Genomic DNA, 8,926 nt, shown 5'->3' on the forward strand with positions numbered 1-8,926 from the left:
CACTGTTGTATAGAGTACAAATGTACAGATAGTTACCAAAGATAATAATTGGCATTTGATCTTGTCAGGATGTCTTATGCACGGCATCAATTCAATCCCTTTTTCCTTTTCATTTATTCAGTTAACTTGCCTGTTTGAAAATACTGTAATAAGGTGGTGGGCAGTCTGGAGGGATCTAAGTTGGAGGAAATTATTGGTATATTTTATAATATATAATCCTTGAATTTGATAAAGTTTCTTATCTCTTCATCACAATGTCTCAAAGTACTTCATAGGACTGTAAAGTACAGTGACTATTTTGTTTGTGAATTACCAGACAGCAATGTTCCACAAATAGCCATGGAGGGAGTGTTCATTGTGCAGTTCTGCCATGAATCCTCCTAATGTGAAAAACTAAAGGGACACGAGGAGAAATTAATTTCCAAAAAGTGCCGTGAGATCTTCAAAGTCCACCTAGACCTCTTAGACTGTGCTTTCGATCATCCTGCTTTCCCCCTGCCCTCCACCCTCCCCAATCCCGACCCCCAGCGCATGTCCGAAACTCTGACTATCCAGTGCCTTGGGAAGTCCTCGCAATGTGAGAGGTTCTGTACAAATGTCACTTTGTTGTGGTTGTTGTGTGTTAGACAGACAGATGGGATCTGGGATTAGTGACTCATCCGAAGGACAGTAACTTTGAACCCACAGCCCTGGTGTAGACACCTCAAGAAGATCACTTCAAAATGTCAGTGTGTTAGTGTGTCAGTGTGTAGTGTATCAAATACCTCCTCAAACGACCTCCTTGCCGGTCTTCCCAGCTCCACTACCCACAAAATCCAGTTAATTTGAAACTACACGGTCCCCACACTCTCCCATACTAAACTCCATTACCCCATCACACCAGTTCTAGCCCGGTTCCACTGGCTCCGTCTCATTGAATGGATTGGTTTCAAGATCCTCACGCTCACTTCATGCTCTGGCACCTCCTCACCTTTCCGACCTGCTCACTCCCAACCCACCACCCGCTCCTCCGCTCGACTGGTTCCTCCGCAAGTTCCTCGTGCCCTCCGTTCCACCATTAGTGGCCAAGTTTTTAACCACTATGCCACAAAACTCAGCAACATTCTCCTTCTGTCCCTCTGTCATGCTCCCTTCCTATCTTCAGTTTGTGCCTGAAGACATTCCTGTTCGACCGTGCCTACAGTTACCTCTTCCCCAGCTCGGCTTTGTGTGGGGCGCTATATAAATATAAGTTGTTGTTTTTGTTGTGTCAACATCTCAGGTGTGTCAGTGAGTGGGTGTGTCAGTATATTGGTGTGTCAGAGTATAGGTGTGACAGAGTGTTAGTGAATCAGGGTGTCTCTGTGTCAATATGTTGGTTTGTCTGTGAATGGGCATGTTGTTGTGTCAACGTGTCAGTGCGTAACATTTTCCTGAACACACAATTCCATGTACTTAAATGAATATAATTTGCACCTCAAGATGTCTTTACTCCCTTTGTATGGCAATGCATGCTAATTAAATACGAGCAACTTGTACATGCAACTGTATAAGCATAACTGGCTTGTTTACAAAGTTACATTTCAAAATTAACAAATGATTGCCCAATTGCTGCAAGTTTGAATTGAGCGTGAAATATATAAAAATGTCCAGTGCTTTCAATGTCTGTATACAGATGTATGCATTGGCTTACCTGTAGTCCTTCCGGGTCGTCCTCACGATGTAAAAGGCACTTCACAAATGTAATTCTGTTGTTGTGTCAACACTATTGGAAACATGGCTTCAGTGTGGGCAGGATTAGCAACTAGACATTCCTGCGTACCGCATTGTCAATAGATAGAGAAGTGGAGGTCAGGCGGATGGAGGGTCAATCAGAGATGGGTATTTGAGCAAAAGGATATTATAGACAAGAAGATTCACACAGAGTCCTTGTGGATGGAAATATGAAGTAAAAAAGTGTCTTTTCTTAAACACATCTTTTCTAATGAAAAAAGGCCTGAATCCCCTCATAATTTTGAAAACTTCTATTTAGTCTCCTCTTAACCTTCTCTGCTCCAAGGAGAATAATCCCGGCTTCTCTGCCTCTCCTGATAACTGAAGTCCCTCATTCCTGGTACCATCCTGGTCAATCTCCTCTGCACCCTCTCCAATGCCTTGACCTCCTTCCCAAAGTGTGGGGCCCAGAACTGAGCACAGTCTCGAGCTGAGGCCTAACCAGTGTTTATAAAGGTTCATCATAACTTCCTGACTTGTGTATTCTATGCCCCTATTTATAAAGCCCACTATCCCGGATGCTTTATTAACAGCTGTATCTGCCTGTCCGGCCACCATCAAAGATTTACTATATGAACCCCAGGTCCCTCTATTCCTTCACCCCCTTACTCGTGAAAGGCACTATACAAATATAATCTTATTGTTGTTGTTAAGACTGCACCATCAGCTTATATCGCCTCTCCTCATTCTTCCTCTCAAAATGCATTACTTTGCATTTCTCCACATGAACTTTCATCTGCCCCGTGTCTGCCCATGTTACCAGTCTGTCTGTGTCCATTTGCCGTCTGTTACTATCCTCCTCACTGTTTACTACTTTTCCAGGTTAGTATCATCTGCAAACTTGGAGATTGTACTCCCTGTACCCAAGTCCAGGTCATTTATACAGATCACAAACAGCAGTGGTCCCAATACTGACCCCGGGGGACACCACTGAACATTTCTCTCCAGTCAGGAACACAACCATTCTCTACTCTCTGTCTCCCAGACAGTTCTGTGTCCGCTGCCACTGTCCCTTTAATACCGGGGCTTCTATTTTGCTTATGAGTCTCTTATGTGGCACTTTATCAAAAGCCTTTTGAAAATCCATATAAACTACATCAACTGCACTGCCTTCATCCACCCTCTCCGTTACCTCATCAAAAAACTATCAGGTTTGTTAGACATGATTTGCCTTTAACAAATCTGTGTTGATTGTCCTTTATTAACCCATATTTTTCTAAATAAAAAATTATTTTGTCCCAGATTATAGTCTCTGGAAGTTTCCCACGATGGATGTTAGGCTCACGGGCCTGTAGTTCCTGGGTTTATCCTTCTGCCCCATTTTGTAAAGGGGAGTAACATTTGCGGACTGCGGGCGGCGGGCGTACAAAGATACAAAATTGTAACAGGCACATAACACACCACCTCATAGAATCATAGAACTATGCAGCACAGAAGGAGGCCATTCTGTGGAAATGTATTTTGAACTATCACATAACGGGTTAAAAACATCTTGCACTACAGTGTAAACAGCCCTTCACCTTCTAATTGCACTGTCTTTGTGCTGTCCCTGTATCAGTAAAATTGGCAAGCCTACTATCTATTGGCAAAGAATCCAAAGATCTCCTCCAAGGTCTTTCCTGCCTTACTAAAATTAATTAGTAAGGAGTATCACTATGCTTGACCAATTAACTTGACAGACAATACAAAGCCATGCAAGAGTAAAAACTACCAATTAGGAAAATTGGAAAAAAAGTATGCACATGAGCAAACTATTTTGGTTGGATAAGATTTGTGTATAATGTATTCTAAATATATATATATATACTCTGTCTAAACACATATAATTCGAAATGGTCCTGCTCGCATATTGAAACCTGAAAGGACCTCTTCCCTCACTGCAGTGGGTCAATAAAGCTTACAATGGTTGATTGTTGAAACTGTCTTTGAGTTGTGTTTATGTAGCCACGACAATTATTTCTGGAGGTTCTGCCGAGATGGCTAACTTCGCCTGATTCATGACTACATGGGAGGATGAGCAGATTGTGAAGTTGATTTACAGTTTTCTCTCAACTATTCCCGAACTGTGCTCCTGTGTGGGGGTGAGTATGTGAATACACCATATGATCTTTACTATATGTAAGCTGTTTTAAAGTTATATGTAAGCTATATGTAAGCTACTTAAAGTTATAAGTCCAATCGGTTGTTCAAGTTTGAATAAAGTAAGGGTTCCAGTCCCTGACATGAGTAATAGATTAAGAGAATCTGAAGCAGATTAAGAGAATCTGCAACCAGGGTTATAAGGTATAAGGTTATAAGTGCCTGGTAAATAAATAATAATAGTAATCCTTGCATTTGATATAGCGCTTTTCACGTCGGGAGGACGTCCCAAAGCGCTTCACAGAACACACTGTAAAGTGAATTGACTGTATATTTGTGGGCGAACGCGGCAGCCAATTGCGCACAGCAATGTCCCACAAACAGTCGTAGATTGAAAATGACCAATTTATTATTGGTTTTGGTTTTGGAGGGATTAATATTAGGTGTGTGGAGTAAGGAAACTTGCCCAAGGTTTCACCCTCTGCCTGGAATTGAACTCAGGTCTCTCGCTTGCAAAGCGAGTGCTCTAACCACTGAGCTATAGGATTACATTAGGTAGTGTAAGGAGCTCCTGTAAAAGGTTTGTGTGTGTGCGTTGGCCAACGTTGTGTTTAAATATGGGTGGAAGCTGCAGCAAACAATGTGTTGTTACTAAAGGGACACCATGTGGTTATATGTATGTACATTGTGGACCTGAAAGAGTTAAGTATGTGAAAAAGTAGGAAAATGGTCACGATGCGAAAGCACTCGTTTCCCCAGTGATGGATCATGGAATTGTGATAGGATCGCGGCTTTAGGCAGGTCCTAAGGACCCGAGAAAATAAGCAAAGAAATAAGAATGTGGGTATGTGGGAATGTGGAGAGTTTACACTCAGTGGTTGACAGAAAGTAATAAACGGGGGGAAGAGTTCCGTAAACAAAGTCCGGCAGACAGTAAGAAAAAGGGTATGGTCCAAGAAACTAAAAAGAGTAAAATGATGGTCAGCCAGAACCCAAAGGATCCAGAAAAGGGTCCATGGCTGGAAGATAATGAGAATGAAATGGATGATAATGATTATCGTTTGTATCCCCATCTACACAAACGGCTCCTGGCGCCGCAATACGGCCACCCAGTGCGCCGCCAGAGTCCGGTATAGGCACTGGACAGTCAGAGGTACTCCCTGACTCCACTTCTGGCCCTGAGGTGCCTCCTCCTTATTACTTGCGTAGTAGAGCAGGCCACCCAGAGGGGGGGCGGGTTAGAGGTACCGGGACTTAGATATCCCACTCCCTCAGGAGCAGAAAGCACCGTCCGAAAGTTACCTATATGCGCTTTTCCTGGTCCCGACGGGTATACCGTCCATGGACTCCATCTCAATTAAGAGGCATAGTCGAAAGTTTGCCAAACCCTAAAACTGATATTGACTCCTTATTGAATAAATTAGAGTTACTGCGGAAATGTCATGTCCCTAATAAAGATGACATGGAGCAGCTGATGGAAGCTTTGTTTAAATACGCCGCGCTGGCACCAAATAAAAAAATTCCCTGGATCACCGGTGGGGACCTGATTCCCGACCTAATGATCAGTTTTGGATAGATTTGCGTAAGGGGATTAAACAATCGTTTCCTCACGTGGGGAAAAATACACGGGACCCTGCAAAAAGTGGAGGACATAGGAGAATATGTTGAGCAGGTTCGCGGTACCTTTGAAAAATATTCAGGTATAAATGTTGACACCTGCTTTAATAAATGTTATTGTGAACGGGTTGCAACCTCGTATTAAACAGATATTCTGTGCTACTTGTGTTGGATGGGAAGCTAAAGAATCTCTAAATGAAGTTGTGAGTGTTCTGCAGCATTGCCAACGCCAGGTTCACAGTCAAAATCAAAAGACTGAAGAAAAGCCCGAGCGTGTCTTAGTCCATCCTGACCACCCAAACCCTAACCTTCACAACAATTATCAGGGTTACGGTAGGGGACGGGGTCATGGACGTGGACAAGGCAAAGGTCGGGGCTGGGGAAATCCTAATTCTAAACCAGGATCGTGCCATTTGTGCCAACAGCCTGGCCACTGGGCAAGGGAGTGTCCACAAAGGTACCCTCCTAGGGTCTTGGACAACGGCCACCCACAGGCGAGAGCGCACAAGGAAACTGGGCTCCTTTACCATGAATGCCCCATTCCCTGCCCCACCTCCCGGTCATTTAAACTTTCAGTGACGGTGTCGCAACCCTCACAGGGCATTACCACAGAGAGAACCTGGAAATTCTGACACTGAACCCTTTTGCTATATGACTGTAAACGGTCATTCTCTTTCTTTCCTTATTGATACGGGTGCAACTCATTCTACTATTAAACCTTCTGATTTACCTGGTATTAAAGCCACCAACGCCTCAGTCAATGTGATTGGCCTCACAGGACAACCGCTCTCCGAAAATATTGAGTGTAACTTGCAAGGATGGACCGGTGATCATCAGTTTCTCGTGGCTGACAGCGTGCCGTGTAATCTGCTCAGACGGGACTTGTTGTGTGTCTGTGGGGTGTTCCCTCATGCGTACTCCTGATGGTGTGAGTTTACAGGTCCCGGAACAGCAGTATTGCCCATGTCTGTGCTCTGCTTCAAGAAACTTCAGGACCCTCCAACCCGTCTGTCGTTTGGTGGTGGAAACTCGTGAGTCCGTCTCTCTCAGCACTCATCGTGGGTAAGTTTCAAACTCTACTCACTACACTACGCTGCTCCCGTACTTACCGTCTGCTCCCCTTCAGCCCCACAGGTGGCACCACCACCTCCACTGTACTGCTTACTACGACACACAGGGCACTGACGTTGATTACGTTGATAAACATGCCAGTCTAGGCAAACCGTTTTTTAAGACTTGCCACTTACCAACCCATCTCTGATTTTATTTACTGATGGCTCCTGCTCTCGTACCAGCCTTGGGGAAATCCAAACTGGTTATTCTGTTTGTACTTCTACTGACACTCTCGAATCCGCAAGGTTACCTCCCACCTGCTCTGCTCAAGCTGTTGAACTATTCGCCCTGACCCGTGCTTGCATTTTTGCACACGGACAAACAGTCAACATTTATACTGACTCAGGATACGCCTTTCGAGTAGCTCCTCACCTCCGCTGGAACCACCGTCAAACATGGACAGTTAATCTATCACCTTTTGCGTGCTATCCAATTACCCTCTTCTGTTGCTATTGTACAGTGTGCTGCCCACACTATTGGTTCTGACGGTAATACTCTCTTGGTAATGCCTGAGCTGACCGTGCTGCAAAAGCAGCTGCATATGGCCAAGCAGGGGTTGTGGTAAATCAACCCCACTCCCCCGCTCTCTCCTCATAGCCCTAACATAACATAACTTGTAGGTGCAACCAAGGCATCAGGGTTCTACCACACATCCATTCCCTAACCAGCACCACTTATTTCCACCTCAGCCTCCGTCCATCCTCACAACCGTCACAGCTGAAATCCTTAACATAACATAACATGTAGGAGCAGGAGGAGGCCATTTGGCCCTTCGAGCCTGCCCCGCCATTCAATCATGGCTCATCTTCTAATCTAACTCCAGCTAATAACCTGACGCTGCCTTATCCCCATATCCCTTAATCACTTTTTCAATAAGAAATCTATCTATCTCAGTCTTGAATATGTTCAAGGACTGAGCGTCAACAGCCCTTTGGGGTAGTGAGTTCCATACATTCACTGCCCTTTGAGTGAAGAAGCTCTTCCTCAACTCAGTGCGAAAGGGCTGCCTCTGATTTTAAGGTTGTGACCCCTGGTTTTAGTTTCTCCAACCAGGGAAACAATCTCCCACTATCTACTCTATCATTGCCCTTTGATGATCTTATAGGTTTCTATAAGATCCCCTCTAATTCTTCTATATTCTGAAGAATATAGGCCCAAATTGATCAACCTATCCTCGTAACTCATCCCCTTCATCCCTGGTACTAACCGAGTAAATCTACGCTGCACCCCCTCCAAAGCAAGTACATCCTTCCTTAAGTAAGGAGACCAAAACTGCACACAGTATTCCAGGTGTGGTCTCACAGGGCCCTATACAGTTACAGCAAGACTTCCCTACTCTTATACTCTAATCCTTTCATAATGAATGCTAACATACCGTTCGCCTTCCTAATTGCTTGCTGCCCTGATCAACCCCACTCCCCCACTCTCTACCCACAGCCCTGATCATCCCCACTCCCTCCCGCTCTCCCCATAGCCCTGATGAACCCCACTCTCCCGCTCTTTCCCCATAGCCCTGATCAACCCCACTCCCCCGCGCTCTCCCCATAGTACCCGATCAACCCCACTCCTCCGGTCTCTCCCCATAGCCCTGATCAACCCCACTCCCCTGCTCTCTCTCATAACCCTGATCAACCCCACTCCCGTGTGCTCTCCCCATAGCCCTGTGGAAGGTGACATTAAAAGTACCATCAACCTACAGAGGTTATACGACCCTGACGACCTGTATGGTTGGTTCACGTGATAGATAATTGAAGCACGTACACAGTGGTCTTACTCAAGGTCTTTACACAAAGTCTTAGACATTCCAACCATTTTCCAGACTAGAAGAGATGATTGTTAAAACCAGATGGTACCACTCTTCAGGGTCAGGTAAGATCGCATGACTCTGATATGAGTACGTGAAATTATAGCAAACAAAGAAAAACTGTTAATTGCTATGATTGGAAGTGAAAATGCTGCAGAATTGTCACGGGTCATGGTGAGAAATAATCATTGTTGTAAAATGCCACATAATCTGTTAAGAAAAAGAATATAACCCTTTGTTTTTATACATTCTTTGGAAGTACCATCTCGGGTGACTTGGGAACCTGATTGGGTGCTTCCCCTTACCGGTAAGCTTGTAATAAAGCTCGTAATAAAGCTCGTAATAAAACCTGTTCGGATTACTGTTCATTGTTTGTGTGGTCTATGGTTTTTATTCCACAACAGCCCTGCAAACTTGTCTTTCCCAGATAAATATCTACTTCTCTCTTAAAAGTTGTTATTGAATCAGCTTCCACCAACCATGGAGCAAGGGATAAAAGGAGAAAAACAGTGGTCCTTAAAAAAAAGGATGTTGGAGAAATCAAGACCATCCAGAGGAAGA

This window comes from Callorhinchus milii, unplaced genomic scaffold (genome assembly GCF_018977255.1).
Source record: "Callorhinchus milii isolate IMCB2004 unplaced genomic scaffold, IMCB_Cmil_1.0 Scaffold22, whole genome shotgun sequence".
NCBI lineage: Eukaryota > Metazoa > Chordata > Chondrichthyes > Chimaeriformes > Callorhinchidae > Callorhinchus > Callorhinchus milii.